This window comes from Culex pipiens, chromosome 3 (genome assembly GCF_016801865.2).
Source record: "Culex pipiens pallens isolate TS chromosome 3, TS_CPP_V2, whole genome shotgun sequence".
In the NCBI taxonomy this organism is placed as follows: Eukaryota; Metazoa; Arthropoda; class Insecta; order Diptera; family Culicidae; genus Culex; species Culex pipiens.
Window position 1 is genome coordinate 57,699,502 of NC_068939.1, and position 20,032 is coordinate 57,719,533.

A 20,032-nucleotide genomic window follows, 5' to 3' on the forward strand; every position below is an offset into this window, starting at 1 on the left:
AAAACAAAAAACAAAAAACAAAAAACAAAAAACAAAAAACAAAAAACAAAAAACAAAAAACAAAAAACAAAAAACAAAAAACAAAAAACAAAAAACAAAAAACAAAAAACAAAAAACAAAAAACAAAAAACAAAAAACAAAAAACAAAAAACAAAAAAACAAAAAACAAAAAACAAAAAACAAAAAACAAAAAACAAAAAACAAAAAACAAAAAACAAAAAACAAAAAACAAAAAACAAAAAACAAAAAACAAAAAACAAAAAACAAAAAACAAAAAACAAAAAACAAAAAAACAAAAAACAAAAAACAAAAAACAAAAAACAAAAAACAAAAAACGAAAAACAAAAAACAAAAAACAAAAAACAAAAAACAAAAAACAAAAAACAAAAAACAAAAAACAAAAAACAAAAAACAAAAAACAAAAAACAAAAAAAAAAACAAAAAACAAAAAACAAAAAACAAAAAACAAAAAACAAAAAACAAAAAACAAAAAACAAAAACCAAAAAACAAAAAACAAAAAACAAAAAACAAAAAACAAAAAACAAAAAACAAAAAACAAAAAACAAAAAACAAAAAACAAAAAACAAAAAACTAAAAACAAAAATCAAAAAACAAAAAACCAAAAACCAAAAACCAAAAACCAAAAACCAAAAATAAAAAACTAAAAACTAAAAACAAAGAAAAAGTCTGTCACAGTTTAAGTAAACATTTTAGGAATATTAAAATTTCATGATAACTTTCAACGATGGGATTTTAATAGCTTTTTTCTTAATTTTTCCAGATGGTGTAACTGAGCCAACAGCAATAAAGGTAAGGTAAAAAAGCAAGCTTCCCTGCACCGTGCGGTACACGCGGTTCAACTGTACCTCGGGTTTGCTTTGCGCCTGCTTTGTTCGGTTTACACCCGTACCCGACTCACACGAACCGAGGGTATTTTGGTTCATCGTACCAGCGCACCACGACACTCTCGGTTCGCCGCGTCGGTTTTGTGTCTGGCACTCACCCATGGCATGAACCCGGTATATGAGCCAAGGTGCTTCACTCGTTACGAGCCGAGGCACGTGCCGTGGTACGCGCTGGCGGTACAAAACGGGTTCAATACCACGACACGTACCACGGCACGCTGGGTTCATGCCATGGGTGAGTGCCAGACACAAAACCGATGGGGCGAGCCGAGAGTGTCGTGGTGCGCTGGTACGATGTACCAAGATACCAATACACAAATGGGTTCAGGCACGTACCAAAGCTAGAAAACCAAACCCGCGGTGTGCGTTGGCACTGGCGCATGGGAAGCTTGTAAAAAAGCGATCGTCACACAAATTACGACATCTACAATCGTTGAATTAAATTCACGGTCGTGTTTAACCCACAAAAAAACCACCCAGCCCATTAAAACCATCTGCGTTAATTCCTGTAAACACACAAACACAACACACTGCAGATGGAATTTTCCCCGGCAAGATGTGATTCACCAGCAGCAAAACAAACGTCTTAACAGCGAACATAAAGCGCAGTGAAACGAAACTTTTCAAATTAATTCTTCCCGGGGTTTTTTTTTTTTTGTCGACTTCTCAGCAACAATTTAATCTTGCATAAATTTGCAAAAGAAAAGAAAGCCATAGAGTGCTTCTACTTGGTCGGGGTCCTTTCATTTTAATGTGCACCTTTTCGGAGGAAAAGCAACTAACGCTCTGCTGGCAGCACTGGCTCTGGTTATTTTTTTGCTCGCAGAGTGTAAAGTAATTGCCACCTTAATGGCTCTTTCTTTGGGTTTTTTGTGATTTTTGTGGAAATTTTCTGCGGTGGATTGTTGAGTTTTTGTTCGTGAAAATTTTAATCTTATAAGTGTAGTAAATAAATAACGTTCGCTAAACTGGAACTGAAATTTTAATCGCTGCTCACCTTTGCTTTCACCAAAGCATGAAACAACACTTTTCGCAACTTTGCCTAACAAAACGCATAAATCATGCTCTCTCGAAATGATTATTTTTTGCAACATCCACCCTCACAGGGATTGGAACATGAGAAATGTAATTACGCGATACTTTTCGGGGCTCATTTGCACATAAAGTCTATGAGCCGGCAAATTTTTATTGTGAAAACTTTTCCACTCGCAAATTTGAATCTCACTTTCCACTTTGCAGCACTCAACCAAAAAAGAGTTTAAAATGCGCTGAAATTTTAAAATTTCTGATCCGCTCAAGCCGCTGTCATGTCAAAAAGCTAGCGCAAACAAAAAGGCTCAAAGTTCAAAAAAGTTCGATCGATCAAAATTGCGCTCTGTTGAATTTTTGATAGCTTTTTCTCTGCCAAACCAACTCGTTGAATTTTGCAAAAAAAAAAAAAAACTTTCAGTTGGAAAAGATTCCACTGTGAAATGCATGCATCACAGCTGATTGAAGTGAACTTTTTTTTGTAGAACTCGTGCATTTCCATTGAAGAGGGATTTTCCTCTGCAATTCGGAACAGTAAAAAAGTGTTTTTGCTCATCAAAAACACAGAAAAGAAAAAAAAACACACACACAGAAAATCCCATAAGCTGCTCATAATCACTCCAAAGTGAGTGAAAATCACTGTTTTATCGCATATCCTTCAACATGTGCGAGCTTCATTCAAAGAACGAAACAAGGTAAAAAAGCTCCCGTAAGCCGTCAATGTGATTAGGTGGATTAGTTGACTGACTTGGACGTTTCAACATTTTTTTGTCGTTGCTCCAGCAACAGTGCGCCAGCCGTCACCAGTACTTGTTCATGAAAAGGCACTAACTTGCTGGCTGAGCGCTCACAGTCACGGTGACGGTTTTGGCTAAGCTTTTGTGCACTTTGAAGTTGCGCCCGAGATTTGCTAATTAGGATAATCCCTGGGCGTAATAAAACATTCATTGCGGAGCTGAGCAGTGGCACTTGGCGTTTTGAAAAAAAAAAAGGAAAAGTGTAGGTGTGTATGCGTTTATTCGGTAATTTGTTTGAGTTGAATAGGTGAGGTGAAAATGTAAGAAGTTATGTATTTTACGATTGTTATTTGTCTCAACAGATTCATTTTGCCTTCCTCACTGAGGTAAGGCTATAATCATAGAATAGAAGTATAACTGAGAGCAAAAACAAGATGGCGACGTGTATCAGAAGTGCTGCATGGATTTTGCCACTTCTCACTATTCTGGCTTCACAGTGTACACCGAACCGGTATAACTGTCAAATCCAGCTGGTCTAATCCAATGTAAACAAACTGTAACAGTAGGACACTGCTAGTTCGGAAATATAATATCAAAACGAACGAAAATTGATTTATTTGTAGTATTCAGGATCAATACGAAAGACGGTGACTGAGCAGGCTCTAGATCAGTGGTCACCAAAGTGCGGGTCGCGGGCAGCACATAAGCGCCGTGTTCTGTGTGTGTTTTTTTATATACTAATATCTCAGTCCTTAAGAAAATTCCCGAATATCATGATATGAATTATAAACTTTTGGTGAAAGACCTGAAAGTGCCGTAAGGACTAAAGTTCTAGACTAGATGATGTTGTTTATTGAACTAACCGAAGTGTGGTAATTCGTCACCTCGTTCGTCACCGAGGTTTCATGTTAGTTTTTTTTTCACAAAACTCGAAGTTTAAAACTGACCCACCAGTTATTTTTTAACACTGAAGGTTTTGTTACATTGGGACCTATTGCCTGAGAATTTGAAAAAATACAGCTGTCAAAAATCTTGTGCGTTTATTTCAAATGTTGCTTAAAATTTTTGGTGTTGTCCTTTGTAATGGCTACACCCAGAACTGGGCATCGGCATACGAGAGGATAAAGAGCACGATTCGGTAGTAAAATGGTACTGTGTGCGGGCGGAGAGGATAAATCCCGAAACTACCGAGAGTACTTTACTCATGGTTCATTTTCCAAAAAAGTTCATCTATCAAAAAAAAAGTGCCGGTACCGAGACTCGAACCCAAGACCTTCGGCATATTAAACCGTGCCTTTGTCGTATGGGCCACCATGGCTCGGTGACTAAGTGGCGGTCGTTTGTCCATATAAGCCACTCAAAGGATGATCTGTTCCAGTGAACGGATGATCACGCGAGAGGACTATACTCTCGCAATATAGCACTTTCCTCACGTTTCTTTTCGTGAGGACTATCCCCTCGTTCTTTAACTTTGGGTGTATTACGCAGTTGGGAAGGAAAGGGGTCAAGAAACAGCTTTACGAACAGCAGAACAAAGGAGAGGGAGCGATTTCTTGGAGCTTTTCTTCACCCTCTCTGGTTTGCTTTAGCTGCCGCTGCTGCCCATTTGATTTTTTTCTTTACCGGTTCCTTCCGAAGTGCATATACCGCTTAAAATCCTAAAATCTTCTATTGAAGTTAAATCCTCTAAAACATTTTTTTTGTAATTTTCAAACATTTCATAGCACAAAATTAGTGTGACATGTCTGGCTAACATTTTGTAACTTCGTCTTTTTACCTAATGGCAACATACCGTCTTTCCACCGTTGTTAATCAATCGGACCGCGCACTGGTTGCTTGTTAGAATCCCGCAGTGGGCGCTCTAAAATTCTTAGAGTAAATATGGGTATCCGGAGCCATACTAGTAATGGTGGCCTATAGCTATAAAGTCAATTTCAATTTTGATTAAACTTACCGACGAAACGATGCAACAAAATCCATCAAAACTGTCAATTTAAAAGCCGGAGTCAACTCAAAATTTGTGTGATTTAAAAAATACACGATCAAAAACTTTAGAAATTGAAATTCATAATGTATCATGATTAGGCTGCTACAAATTTTATTTAAAGTTTTTGTAACCCCTTCAAAGTTGGCCCAAAAAATCAGGGGGCAAAAAAATATTCAAAACACTTCTAAATTATAACGGAAATTTAAATGCAATTAGCTGAAATCAATTTAAAATGCATTCCCCTGTGTTTAGAATCATTTTTAACATGTTTGGGTTGATTTAAAAATCTTTAGAATTATTCAACATTTTCTATGTTTATCATCGCAAAAAGATTTTTTTCACTAAAATTTTTGTTTTGGAAGTACTGGAAGTAAGTTAAAAAAAATAATCGAAATCATACTGTTTCAATATTTAAAATCTTGAAATAAAATCCATCACATTTTTCGAAAGTAATCACTGTTTTGTTAAATGTTATTTATTCTTGCCATTAAAATTTTCTTCTTATATTAAATGTAAAAAACTTTTATCGACACAACGATTTTGTTCCAGATGCATGGTAGTATCAACAACTATCCAGCTTTTAAATTAAAAAGTTTGAACTTTCTACGAATATTCACCAATGCGAACTTTTAATCCAAAGAACGATCTTTTTAAATTTACAGTATTTTATTCTTTATGTGTAGCTTAACAGCATGCTGGCAAACAGTCAAACGCGAAAAAGTGTGAGTTTGTTTATTTGTTTGCCATAGTTTAATACCTCCTTCACTGCCCATGTTCGCATAAATGTACCATATGCAAAAACAGCAAGCTGAGAAAAACGCATTTGAAGTTTGTCCCACATATAAGGCTACGTGTTATGTTTTCGTGAAAAAACTGAATTTCCTCCTGATTTCTAAAACAAAGTACCGTAAACTGGGGTCAATCGGGACACATGGGGCGAATTGGGACAGCAGTTTTAACCATGTTGGAGCACAACATTTTGATTTTTCTGGTTGGTTTCGGTTAGAACAGACTCAGGCCAACAAAATGTGTACATCCATTTCTAAATTTTAAAGCTTTAAGTGCTCTAAAAACTGCTGTCCCTATTCAGACTGTAGTCCCAATTCACCCCATATTACGATACTGGATGTTATAGGCTTTTCGGAAAGAGCACACGATTTTGAACCAAACTGCATCATTAACTCAAAAACGATGAAAATGCATATGGGACATTTATGCGATCATGGGCAGTTCAGTTGTGTTGGATTGAGCCGAGGATTGAACTCCTAATCTATTGCTTATGTGGTCGAAGGTTTACCACAGGGCTACATGGTACTGTATATTGGCAGCCAAAACTGAACAATTGATCAGGTTCGTCTGGGGTTCGTCCTTTTTTATTACAAAACAATTGCATACATAAACACAAGGTTTGGTGGATTAACGTACAGTGTGTGCATTTATTTGAACATTCTTTTTTTTTGTCAATTAGGCCGTTGCAAATATTTTATGTTTATGTTATGTTTATTCAAGTTTATGTCGCCCGCCCCCTTGTTTGAACTCCTTTGAAAACATTTTATATATTCATAAAATACCATTGTACACTCCCACGATTTTTTTTTGCGAAAAAAAAAATTCTGCAATACCTCGATATTTTCAAAACTAATTATTGGAAAGCAACTGTACGCCTGTAAAATTCATTTTAAAACACTTTTTTCATCCAAATGTTGAAACCTAGGCTTGTAATTTAAATTTTTATATTTTTTTTATGTTTTTCCCCCCTTCGACTTTGATCAGAGCCGAAGGACATAAACTTCAAAAAATATTTGCAACGGCCTTAAAGGGGTACCAATTTGATTTATTCTAAAAGCGATCAAACACGATTTTTTTATACATTCCAAAATTCCAAACTAGCGGGGTTCAGCTGTACCATAATTATACCAGATTTCAAAATGGCGGATCGGCTTTTTGTCCAAGATGACGGCAAATTGGTTACAACGGAAAATTTAAAACCTATATTTTTCAGAATTAAAACTTTTTTTGAAATATTTATTATAGGGGAAATCTACCCATTTTAATCCTAATAAGCGGTCGTGTATGAATGATGCTGGATAATCTAGAGTCTCCCTTGAATTTTACTTAAACCAAGTACACCAACGAGTAGAGCAAGTTTTTGTGAACATTTCTGTTTATTTTCACTTTCACTAAAAGTTATTCTATTTCTTTACCAAGCATTTAACAAAAAAAAATTCCCAAGGGTATTCTAATCGAGGCGAATGCATTGGGCCACGCCCATTTTTCTAATATCGGCTTAGTTCTTTTCTCTTCCATCACTCTGTCGAGTGTTGCCATTTGCGCTGACAGTTCAAACGAACACTCACGAAAAGTGGCATTTATAGGGAAAGTTTCCTGGCATCGCTGGCTGTGCTGCTGGTGGTGTTGACGGCCAGCCTTTGTTCTTTTTTGCCTTCGTCTCTCGCTCGGTTTTCTTCAGCCTTCGAGTGGAATGCAAAGTGAAAATTGAAACGTCAAACGACTTGGCGCGTTTGTTTTTTTGATGGCGCTTGCTAATTTATTACATTGTTCGGGATTATTCTTCAAGTGAGTGCCTTACTAATGATCAAAAGAACATGTTGCCGGTAGTTGGAAGCAATTTCATATCTTAAGCGCCGTGAAAAAGTAAGCGAAAGTGAAAAGTTAATTTTGGCGATATTCATTAAGCGTTTGAGGGATTCTCGTGTGTGTCACTGTGTGTGCCAACAAAATGATGAGAAGTGATCTCGCTAAATACAAATTATGATCAAAAGTGCATTAAATGTGATCTTTTTGGCCAGTATGTGGCATACATTTGCGTGCTTACTCGAGGCGGTGCTGTTGCTGGTAAGTTTATAGCCCAAATAGTATTTTTGGAGCTTTAATCTAGCATCAAACTCTCCATATGACGAAGATAGGTGTTTGATTGGAAAGGGTAGATTTCCCCTATTATGCGCAAAATAAGGCTGTTGCAAATATTTTTTGATGTTTATGTCGTTCAAAATTGCAAAATTAGGTGTCGCTGAGCCTAAAATCGAGGATAATCGCTTGAAAAAATGGGAATTTTGCTTTTTTAACAAATCTGAGTCACAAATATCAACTTCCGGTCACGCAGAACCGATACCGAATGTTTCGGATACCGGTTCTGGAGGTTCTTAGGCAGAATGGTCAAGCTACACTTCATTCATCGTATGGGTCATTCGCTCCCATTGGTAAATAAGGTTATAAAATTAAATATTAAATAAATTTTTAGTTTGGTTAGCATAAAAAACAGTTATTTGATAGTTTATTTCAGGGAAACATAGTTGATCCATCTCAAAATGTAAAGTAAGAATAATTAAAAAACATTGGTGACGATATCTTGTTACACAGAAAAAAATCAATTCCCGTAATCGTGAATTAAGTTCACGAATGTGAGATCCACGAAGGAATTTATTCATGAGTATGGTGCATTTGCACCAAAAACGTGAATATATTCCTTCGTGGTTCTCATAATCGTGAACTGACTTCACGGTTTCGAGAATTGATTTTTTTCTGTGTAGTCAGGAACTGGAAGGTCTTTTGTTCGAGTCTCGATATCGGCACTTTTTTTTGGTTGATGAACTGTTTTGAAAATGAACCTATGAGAATGACGCTTTCGCTAATCTTGAGATTTATCCTCTGTGTCTGTTCACACCTTTATACTACTAGATCGTGTTCTTTATTTTCTGGGATGGCGCTGCCCAACTGTGGGTGTAGCAGTTGGCCACTATTGCTAGTACCAAACAACTAAATCTTCTTTCAAGCGCAAAGATTTTGACGCCATGGAAACCTAATTATTTGAAAATATTTCACAAAGTGAAGGCGCAGGATACTCGTATTCACACATAGAATTTCAAGCGCTTGCCTCATGAAGAGATTCGTTTTTTTAAATATAATTTGATTTTCAACTGCAATGATGTCAATTTTTCGGCAATGTGATGCAAAAATTGTGGTAAAACAAATCATATATGCTGATTAAAAATTAATTTTCAAAACGAAGTTTAAAAGCGCTGTGAAAGTTTAGAACCATAGAAAAATACAGCAGCAGACTTTCCATACTGCCTCTTTGTCTGCGTGTTTCACTCCCGGTTTGTTGATGCTAAGAATAAAACAAATTTTAATTAAATTCTTCCGAATAAAAATCAATAATGGTGTTGTTGTCACCTTCAGCAACACTTTCTTGAAATTATGCCAGAGTAGTGGCATAATAAAGTATACCATCGCCGATACGCGGCGCTACTTGTTCTCGAGAAAAAAGTGATACAACTTGTTTTTGACAGTTGGACTTCTATTCTATGCTATAATCCTGCTCTAAAAATGAACTTCGTATAAAAACGTCGTAGACCCACCTTCATGTATACATATCGACTCAGAATCGAAAACTGAACAAATGTCTGTGTGTATGTGTGTGTGTATGTGTGTGTATATGTGTGTGTGTATGTATGTATGTGACCAACAAACTAGCTCATGTTTCTCGGCACTGGCTGAACTGATTTGACCCGAACTTGTTGCATTCGACTTGGTTTAGGGTCCCATAGATCGAGTTTTATACAGATTGAAGTTTTGATAAGTAGTTCAAAAGTTATGTATAAAAATGTGTTTTCACATATATTTGGATCTCACTTAACTGTATGTAAACTATGTCCGGGTCCATCATCCGACCCATCGTTGGTTAGGTTATCAAAATACCTTTCCAACGAGTCTAAAACATTGAAGATCTGGCAACCCTGTCTCGAGATATGGCCCCTTAAGTGATATTTATGTACTTTTTTGAAGCCGGATCTCACTTAAATGTATGTAAACTATGTCCGGATCCACCATCCGACGTATTGTTGGTTAGGTTATCAAAAGACCTTTCCAATGAGTTCAAAACATTGAAGATCTAGCAACCCTGTCTCGAGATATGGCCAATTAAGTGATATTGATGTACTTTTTTGAAGCCAAATCTCACTTAAATGTATGTAAACTATGTCCGGATCCACCATCCGACCCATTGTTACCTTTCCAACGAGGCTAAAACATTGAAGATCTGGCAACCCTGTCTCGAGATATGGCCTCTTAAGTGTCGACCCATAGAGTTATCTACGCGCGCATGTATTGCATGTACGTACACGAAAAAGATTGAGGTTAAATTTTGTACCAGCCAGCAAACCAAATGGCGTGCTAGTGTGCGTGAGCGCGGGCTTAGATAACTCTATTGTTGGTTAGGTTATCAAAAGACCTTTCCAACGAGTCCAAAACATTGAAGATCTGGCAACCCTGTCTCGAGATATGGCCACTTAAGTGATATCGATGTACTTTTTGGAAGCCAGATCTAAAAAATAGATGAAACTTGTGTACAGCCATTGTTGTGAGGAAGGCTCCAACCACATAGGTGGATTAAGTTAGTTTTGTATTTTTAATCCGTCTGATTTTTTTTTGGTACCTTCCCTAGTAACATTTTTAAACTTACAGGTTTTATCATGGTTCTGAAAACCCTCATACGGCCTAAATAGGCTTTTATGGCCTACTTAAAACCTAAAATGTTACTAGGGTTGGGTATGCTCAAAAAAGCCATTTTGCATCTTTAGTTTGTCCATATAATTTTCCTTACAAATTTGGCAGCATCGTTTTTGTATGGACAAAAACGATGTATGAAAATTCAAAAATCTGTATCTTTTTAAGGAATTTTTTGATCGATTTGGTGTCTTCGGCAAAGTAGTTATGTATAAGGACCACACTGAAAAAAATGATACACTGTAAAAAAAATGGTGATTTTTAATTGAACTGTTTTTTACTAAAACTTAATTTGCAAAAAAAAAACACTATTTTTAATTTATTTTTTTATTTTTTGATATGTTTTAAAGGACATCAAATGCCAACTTTTGAGAAAATTCCAGGTTGTGCAAACATTTTTGACTGAGTTTTGAATTTTTAAATTAATACTTTTTTTTTTCAAAAAAATGAAATTTCGATCGCAACAATTTTTTAACTTCATTTTTCGATGTAAAATCAAATTTGCAATTAAAACGTACTCTCGAAAAAAATATTTTTGAAAATCTGAGAAAATTTTTATACAAACATCATCAGAATTATTCGGTGGAACAATGCAAACTCTACTACTCTTGCAGGTGTAACGTCACACGTACAAAAACGACCTGTCACTAATCGTAGATGATCTACTTATACTGCACAGAAAAAAAATCAATTCTCGTAATCGTGAATTAAGTTCACGAATGTGAGAACCACGGAGGAATTTATTCATGAGTATGGTGCATTTGCACTCAAAAAAAATCAAATTATTCGCTCTACAGCATTGCCTTGGCGTTCTCGATTGTGAGATTCCTACTCGAAACTAGGTGTCCGAAGGCTTGATTGTTGAGGCAATTGCAAACCTCTTTTTACACCTAAGCTTCCATCCACCCCGGGATTCAAACTGACGACCTTTGGATTGAGAGTCCAACTGCCTACCAGCGACTCCACCGAGGCAGGACCCAGGGAGACGACTCCTACACCTGGACTGAGCTAACGACCTGACCTCTAGGTTAGACCGGGGCCAACATTTACTTCCCTGTCCGACGGAAGGCGTGATCAGACAAATCTCGTCTCAAAATTTGTCACCGGGACCTTCTGGGATCAAACCCAGGCCGACTGGGTGAGAGGCAACCACGCTTACCCCTACACCACGGTCCCGGCATTTGCACTATAAACGTGAATATATTCCTTCGTGGGTCTCGCATTCGTGAATTTAATTCACGATTTCGAGAATTGGTTTTTTTTTCAGTGTGTCTCGATAAAGCCATCATGCGACACGTGCTTCGTTTGTTTGTCAACAAAGCAGCAGTTGGATGGTGAGACGAAGTAAGGGAGGAGATGTTTTGACATGGTTAAGAAATAAATTATTCAAGCGGGTTGTAATGAAACTCACAAAAAATCTTTTCTGTTTCGCCTCTGTGCTCTTTCTGCGAAAAAGAAACTTTTGTATTATTGTAATATTCTATCCCAGGTCTAAAGTAATTTTCAATCCAAAATCCGATTTTGCATAAGATTTTGCAATGCATCTTAAAATAAAATTTTAAAAATTGTATATTTTTCACATTTTTCAAAAAAAATGATTATCTTGATTAAAATTTTTGTATTTCTTAATAAGGCTGAATTATTTGGAACTTTCGTATGTCCAAAGAAGTCATTTTGCATCAATACAAATTTGACAGCGGTCAATACAAAATATGTTATGTTGAAATTCTAAAATCTGTATGTTTAGAAAAATGATTTCGATAGATTTAATGACTTCGGCAAAGTTGTAATTATGGATGGGGTCCTCATCATGAGCACTACTGAAATAAAAATGCAGGTAAATGCTTCATAAATCCCTTTCTGTCATTAAACTTTTTTTTCAAAAATAAAATTACATGTGATTGCTTATGTCATGTAAAAATAAAAAAACAACAGGAAAATAAAAATAGATTTTCTAAACGTTGCCCATTTATCCCTCATATTTTGATCACCGATATCGCGGAAACTAATGTTCCAAACTTCATTGATAAAAAGTGAAATTTCCTGCTCTGTGTTGCAAAATAAATTCAAAACTTTTTAATCGAAAAAAAAACGAATTAAATGCCTTCAAACACCTTTTGTTGGCACTTTAATATGTCTATCTTTGAATGTAAAAAGTGTAATTTTATTTACCTCTTATAATCTTTTTTATGCACTTTTAAACAAACATTGAGATAAAATGAAATGATTATAGGTAAATACGTACCACGGTACAACCGAAGAATTTTTTTTTTAATTGGGATGAGTCAAAGGAGATTTATACTAAGAAAGTTGTGTTTCACCTTCCTATTAAAGAATACAGTCCAGAATCGATTATCCGAAGCTTCGATTATCCAAAGGTTTGTATGGGACTTCAAATAAACGAAAGACGACCAAAAAATTTTTTTTCGATTTTTTCTCTTTTCTTACTTAAATTCTAGCTTTGTGACCCCTTTTTAGTTAAATATGAATATTTGATTGTCTTTTAAATTATAAAATGCTTTTTTTTGCAATTTCGATGTGAAACTGTCAACTTTTCCTGTCCTTTTGGAGAAACGAAACGGCCTACTTTTCCCAACCAAAAATAACAGAATGGAAAGTTAATACCTTTCTACACCAGTGTTGAAAAGTACTACTTTTCAGCACTGTAATGGGTGCTGAAAAGTTGAACTTTTCATCACTCGTATCGAAAAGTAACATTTTTCAATATTTTCTGGTTTGAACGGTGAATTTAATAAATACATGAATGTTTGACATAAAATTCCATTCTAGAAGCGTTTTTCGAAATGGCAAAAAATGTTGTAAGCAACTCGTTGCAAACCTTGATTTTTTCAGCACTCGTCGTATTTATCCAACTCGATAAACCTCGTTGGATAAATGTGCGGCTCGTGCTGAAAATATCTTCTTTTTGCAACTTGTTGCATAAACTACTATTTCAACATGGCATCACTGTCATCTTGGATTTGAAAGTTCTAAATTATTTTAGAGTGGTTTATGGGTAATACTGAAGCTGGACAGTCAAAAATAAGACAACGAAAAAAATATTTTTTTCGTGATTCAATCATCCGAAGATTCGATCTTCCGAACTGAAATTTTTCCGAGGCCTTCGGATAATCGTGTCTGGACTGTATGTACTATTCAAAATGTTCTATCGAGGAAAGTTTTGTTTTTCAGGAAAAATAGTTTTTTCAAGTGGAGAATACTTTTTCTGAGATTTTACAGCAATTAAAGGTAAATGAAATGCAGAACAGTTTAAAATACGACATATAACTAGGCTCATTTACAAATCATTAAAATTTGCTTGAACCATCATGTGGCTCCTCCCACGGATCTTTATATGGGAAAATATTTTTTTTTCATTGGTAGATTTTTTTTTGAATTTTTGATTTGTAATTATTCTTAATCAGGAAGGTGACACAACATTCTACGTATAAATCTCCAATGAATCATCTCGATTTATAAAATTTGGCTTCATCCATACCGTGGTACCAGAATACTTTTTAATACTCAACGTTTTTGTTTTTTTTTTTTTTTTTTTTTTTTTTTTTTTTTTTTTTGATACAAAAATGTTTTTTCATACAAAAATGACTTTTTTAATTCGATAATAACTTTTCAGGATCGAGTTTTACAGCTTTAAAATGTTCTACAAAGTTGTAGAGCAATCAATTTCCAATGGATGTAGCGAACCGTGCAGACCAAACCGTAAGAAAAATGGGTTTTCCATACTTTTTTTTATTTTTCCCATACAAACTTCATGCCCGAGTATCAATGGGTAAATGTTGACCGATTTTGCTCATATTTGGCCCAGTGTAATAAAATAGCTCAAGGAACAATATTCAGCTTGTAGAGTGAGATTTTGAGAAAAAGTTCCATATTCTGGGCACCCTAGTGTACATGTGTTCTCTTTTACTATCTAGGTTAGAATTCTAAAAAGATTAGAACGATAGTACACACAGTCATATAAATATGTTTGAATGAGAGAAATTTAAATTAAATAAAAAAAATTTGTTTTAAGAAAATGTCACACTGTTACTAGCTCCAAATCTGTGAAAAGTAACAAGGTTCCATCGAAAATAGTGTATCTATCTATTTAAAGCCAGCAGACAGCAGCAAACACTTTTTTCTTATCTGGAACAACGCAGTCGGGACGGAACAAAACGTTATACGTTGAAGACAGTAAATGTGCCCCACTGGCCAAAATCGAAAACACAACGTAAAAACGAAAGACCATGCATGATGTGGTCGGTCCATGAGAAAACGATCATTAATAACTGAACGGTTCGGTACCACATCGCCACGCTATGATACGAGGAAAAACAACAAACTCGGTGTCCTCGAGATGTAAATATCAACAACAACAACTGCGACTTAGTCGCAGACGATGACGGCCAGGAACCGGCGATTTCAGGCGTCCAAACGTCGACGTCTCTGGCTCTGAGAAGTTGAATGGTCCAAGCTGAGCAAAGAAAATAAACAAAAGGAAGTGAGGCAAATAAATAAAACAAGAGGGAAAATTGTGGCCTGTACTCTGAAAACTCTGCGCACTTACATAATACGGGGCAGACCCTTCTGAGAAGATTTTTTGGGATGGGTCTCAGGGCCTGGGATCCGAGCAAGACGATTCACTTACTTGCTAAACATGCCAAAGTGCTCGCACAGAGCAGCAGCAGCAGCTACGAGAAGCGTTTAAAAGTAATGACTCTCTAAAGTGTAATTATAGCGAATGGATTATTTTCGGATCTAAATTTATTTTAATCACGCTATTTTTAGCTAAAACGTGCCGAAATTAAGATCGCCCTCCACAGAGCATGCGATTCTCTTTCACTTTCTTTCAAGTTGCAAAGTTGGCTGGCCAGCCCGAAACCCCGTTTCCCTTTTGAGAATAAATAGCATAAACAAGTCTGCATCCAGTGTTTTGCTTCTTCTTCTGTTATCCAAAATAAAAAATGTATACATTCTCGTCAGCTGAAAAAGCTCAAGTCTCGGCGAGGAGGTTAATTTATCTACTTCGCAGCAATGTTTGGCGCAATTTGTAACCATTTGAAGCGCACTGCTGATGAAATCCTTTTTGGCTGGTGCAACGAGCTGAAGCAGATGAAATTTGCAGATCGGCATCAGCGGAAAGATTTTTCATGATTGGGGAGGTAATATTTGTGTAAGTGGTATTGGAGTTTTTGTTTCATTGCCCTGCCCCTGGTTTCTTTACACAATCTTATAAAATATAATTTACAAAATTAATCAGTGCATTTTAATGCCTATAAATACTGAATAATTTGCCTAAAATGCATCGTTATCAGATGTCACTTTTTATATCAGGATCTCACTTATATGCATTTAAAGTAGTTGTGGGTCTCGTGGCGCAGGGGTAGCGGCTTCGGCTGCCGATCCCGATGATGCTATGAGACGCGGGTTCGATTCCCGCCTTATCCACTGAGCTTCTATCGGATGGTGAAGTAAAACGTCGGTCCCGGTTTCTCCTGTCTCGTCAGAGGCGCTGGAGCAGAAATCCCACGTTAGAGGAAGGCCATGCCCCGGGGGGCGTAGTGCCAATAGTTTCGTTTTTTGCATTTAAAGTATATCCGGATCCGACACATCGTTGGTTCGGTAATCGAAAGACCTTTCCAATGAGTCCAAAACATTGAAGATCTGGCAACCCTGTCTTGAAATCCTATTTACCAGGAAGCTCGTGTAATTTCCCATAAGATTACCTTTAGACAACATTTCATAGAAATATGAAGCATCATATTCAACATCAACTAGAACTAATAGTTGTTTTAGAACATCTAATAAAAATCTTCCCCAGAAATGCTGTTATAGCTGAGAAATCACAAGTTTCCCCTTTGGGGTTACCTATGACCCCCTCTCCTACAACACAAATTTATAATGCAACCTGAACATAAGCCCTGTTAGGATTTTCTTTAAACGTAAATAAATGAAAAATCTTACTTCTTCACACCCCTCCCACAACCTGGCCAAATTCCGCTCATTCAAGATTAACGAGACCATTAATCATTCATCCTGTGAGGCTTTGAGGTGCGTAAGACCTCTCCCCTCGGGCAATGCTAGGCCTAGATCGATGTTCGTTAGCTAAACCCAGATGTCTGACACTAATTTAAGCTCCCTGCTCTGCCTATGAAAAGGTGGAGAGAAACGGCGAGGGATTTCTCGTCTAATTCGCAAAATATTGCCCAAACCTGACGGGGCCCGTTAACGATGAGGTGAGGTTTTTTAGCGAATGGAATGGTATACCGGAATGTGGTGGGAAAAGTCGTGAATCGTGAGGAAGGTGAAAAATACGTGAAGAAGTGCGAAATACTCGTGTGTCAAGTTACTGCTACCGGTGACGCGTTGCCGCTGTAGGTCGTCGTAGTAGAACACACTTTAGTGGCTTGGCGGCTGTCGTGCTCGAGATGGATGAGTCGCGAGTTTTGTGTCATCCGAGCTTGAATTCGGGGAAGAGGGTGAAGATTCTGCAGCTGGGGGCACGATGCTGCAAAGTGTTTGTAACAGGTCCGTGAACTGTTCGTTGTTTGAAGGAATGGTTTCAAAGAAATGTTTTGAATTGCATTTTAATTTCAGCAAACTTTAAAATCTGTGAAAGAAATCCCATCATCGTTCTTTCAACTCGATACCCATCATTGCAGAAAAATATCGACTAGAAAAGCAATTGCAGTGAACGGTACTCAACTCGACAAGTGTTTCTCTGGCAACATCGAGTGTGCAGTGCAACCTATTCATCACAACCGTCAGCGTAGCTTGAACCATCTGCCCGACTGCAGCTGCTGTTCTTCCATGATGTGCACTGACCTGATCCCCATGTATCGAATGGATGGAAGTTGGTTCGATTTTAGCACTTTTCTTTGCTACACAGATGAAATGCTTGCAATTTTCAAACCCAGTTCTCTTTTGAAAATCTAAAATATATTTTTAAAAGTGCATCCCTTAAGAAGATATAGCTTTTACGTGAACGAAGTTGTTCAGGATCATTCCGAAGTTACCATGGGCAAATAAGAAAAGGAGAAAAAAAACGCCCAAGAATAAACATGGAGAATCTGTACCAGAGAAAGCAGTTTCATCCCACGTCATCGCACTTGGAAGTTTCTTGAAGTGAGTGGTGGTGTGGCTGGCGAGATATCTTCTCTGTTGACCTTCATGCCACCACCCTCCAAGGGTTGATTGGAGGTTTTGCATGGAACTTTTGCTCAAGTGTGTTTTTGTTGACGCTTGCAGCCAACGTCACTTCCTCGCACTTTCTTTGGCTTAGCCGATGCAGCCCTTCTTGGCTTGGTGAACTTTTCGAGCACTTTACCATTAATCGTTGGGTAAGGCAGGGTGAAAAAAGAATTTGTTTAGTAAAAGTAAAACAAATTAAACAACAGAATTCAACCTTGATATAAATTTTGATCCCATAATTTTTGCAAATAAATATTGGATTTAAAAAATTAAAAATAAAATAAGGCTAGGACTCTCATCGCTGTTAAGATTTTCAATTTGAAGCAATATATTTTGCTTCGCTTAAGTATTTGGACTTGCTACCGTGCCATCCCGCTTTTTGGCAACACGATTTTTTCAAACATTTCCACTATCAAAAAACAACGTAAAATTTAAATCATACATTGTTGTGTGCAGTATAAGATTAGATTTCGACCAACAGTTTAAAATAAAAAAATAAGTTTTTGACAAGATAAAGTGTGTCAAAAAGCCATGTTGCCAATAAATGGATGGGACTGTATTGTTTACATTTTAATTGATGTCGGTGCTGATTTTCGTATTCCTTGAAATGTTATGAATATGATATCATCATTGATCAATTATACCAAAACTAGAACTGACTACACAGCAAAGTATATAAATTGATTGGTTTCACAAAAATTCTGTAGTGTCCTCTAGAATGATGCAAATGCCAAATGCTGATCTTTTTTTGTACTGACGTTGTTACAGTTGAATATTATTCAGGTCATTTTAAATAAATAATACATTCTTTCTTAAAAATCTTGGCTGCCACCAAAAGCAAAGCTTTAAAATATTCTCAAATAATACCGGTATTTTGTGACTGTTTAGCAACTGCCAACCCTTAAACAAGATTTTGCGTCGTTTGGTACACAAATTGTGAAAATTTGTATATTTTACACATAAAACTCTAGTTTTGCGTTTTTTGGTTTTGATTTTGGCCACATTGCAAAATATTGAAATTCAAGTATTTCAAATATATACACAGCAGAAAATCCGATTGTAAAATCGCATGCAAAAGCATGCACATCACCTTCGTCAAAAAAGACACTTTATATTACACACTGCATGTACAATTTTTGTAAACACAAAAAAAACTTGCAACCGACGGGAATCAGACCCAGCACCATCAGTAAGGACTGGGGCCTTAGCCCGCTCGGCTATCAGACCGAATAAGAGTGGAAAGGATAAAGGTATATTTAAGCATGACATTTCGGTCAAGTAGGTTTCCCATACTGATGAGCTACATAATTTCATAAAATAAAGCAAAATTACCTTTTACACACAGCTGGATTACTACTTTTTCAGCTGTGTTTACCTAATGAAAAATTGAGTGACGAAAAGCTATATCGAATTTGGTGTCGTTACCCTTATTACAAAAATATTGGAAAACAACTGTGTTTTGCATGGTATTTTGAGAACAAATACTTTTAACTTATCACAGTTGAAAAACATTTTTTCAGAAAAGCTATCAAAGTCTGAAAAGAAAGAATAAGTTCCTATTAAAAAGTTCCAAGTCAGTTGAGCTATTCTCTAGAATTTGGCAACTTTTGCCGAGATTTTTCATTTATTTTTACGATTTGATTTTTTTCTAACAAAGAATTTTCTGATTGATTTGATGCTTTCGGCAAAGTTGTAGGTTATGATAAAAGAGGTTCATAGAAAAAATCATCAAAGCTGAATTTAAAAAACACGCAATTTTCGATTTTTTGAATGATTCCAACACAAAATCATTAGTTTTCAAAATATCGATGTATTGATGGAATTTTATTTTTCACAAAAAAAAACTTTTTGTGGAACTGTACATTAGTATTTCATGAAAATTTAAAATCTTCAAAGGAGTTCAAACATGCTGAATATTATTATAAACGCAGGAAAATTCTTATGAACTGGTTTTCGGTTCATTAAACTTTAAATTTTCATAACAATTTTGAAGTTTGTAGAAAAAATATTTATTTTGCCCCTTGATTATTCAGGCCAACTATGAAGGGGGGGGGGATTTTTTATTTTTATCCACTAAAGTCCCTAGAATAATAAAAACATGGTTGAACTTTTTCAAATATTTTTCTTTTCACAATTAAACAGTTACAAAAAAAAAAAATCAAATATTTCTAAAGCAAACGTTATTGAGGCTATTGAAACGATTTCAATTAATTTTTGGAATATTTCCCAACTTTTAGGAATTTTCTCAAGAATATTTCAAACATGTACTGCGGTGGGCCACCACATGTTTTTTTTTTAATCCGACTGAAACTTTGTTGGTGCCTTCGGTATGCCCAAAGAAGCCATTTTGCATCATTAATTTGTCCATATAATTTTCCATACAAATTTGGCAGCTGTCCATACAAAAATGATATATGATAATTCAATAATCTGAATCTTTTGAAGGAATTTTTTGATCGATTTGATGTCTTCGGCAAAGTTGTAGGTATGGATATGGACTACACTGAAAAAAAATGATACCCGGTAAAAAAAAAAATTGGCGATTTTTAATTTAACTTTTTGCCACTAAAACTTGATTTGCAAAAAAATACTATTTTTAATTTTTTTATTTACATATAATATGTTTTAGAAGACATAAAATGCCAACTTTTCAGAA

The 20,032-nt window shown here is 36.0% G+C and overlaps 1 protein-coding gene across 2 annotated transcripts in view; it reads left to right on the forward strand.

Annotated features, from left to right (window-relative positions):
* Positions 1 to 20,032, forward strand: part of LOC120416057 (potassium voltage-gated channel protein Shal) — a 406,813-nt gene that overhangs the window by 105,226 nt on the left and 281,555 nt on the right. For both annotated transcript variants that reach the window (XM_052710526.1, XM_039577721.2), the window contains exon 3: positions 783 to 811. The gene's annotated coding sequence lies outside the window, so the exon portion shown is untranslated. The remainder of the gene's footprint in view (positions 1 to 782; positions 812 to 20,032) is intronic.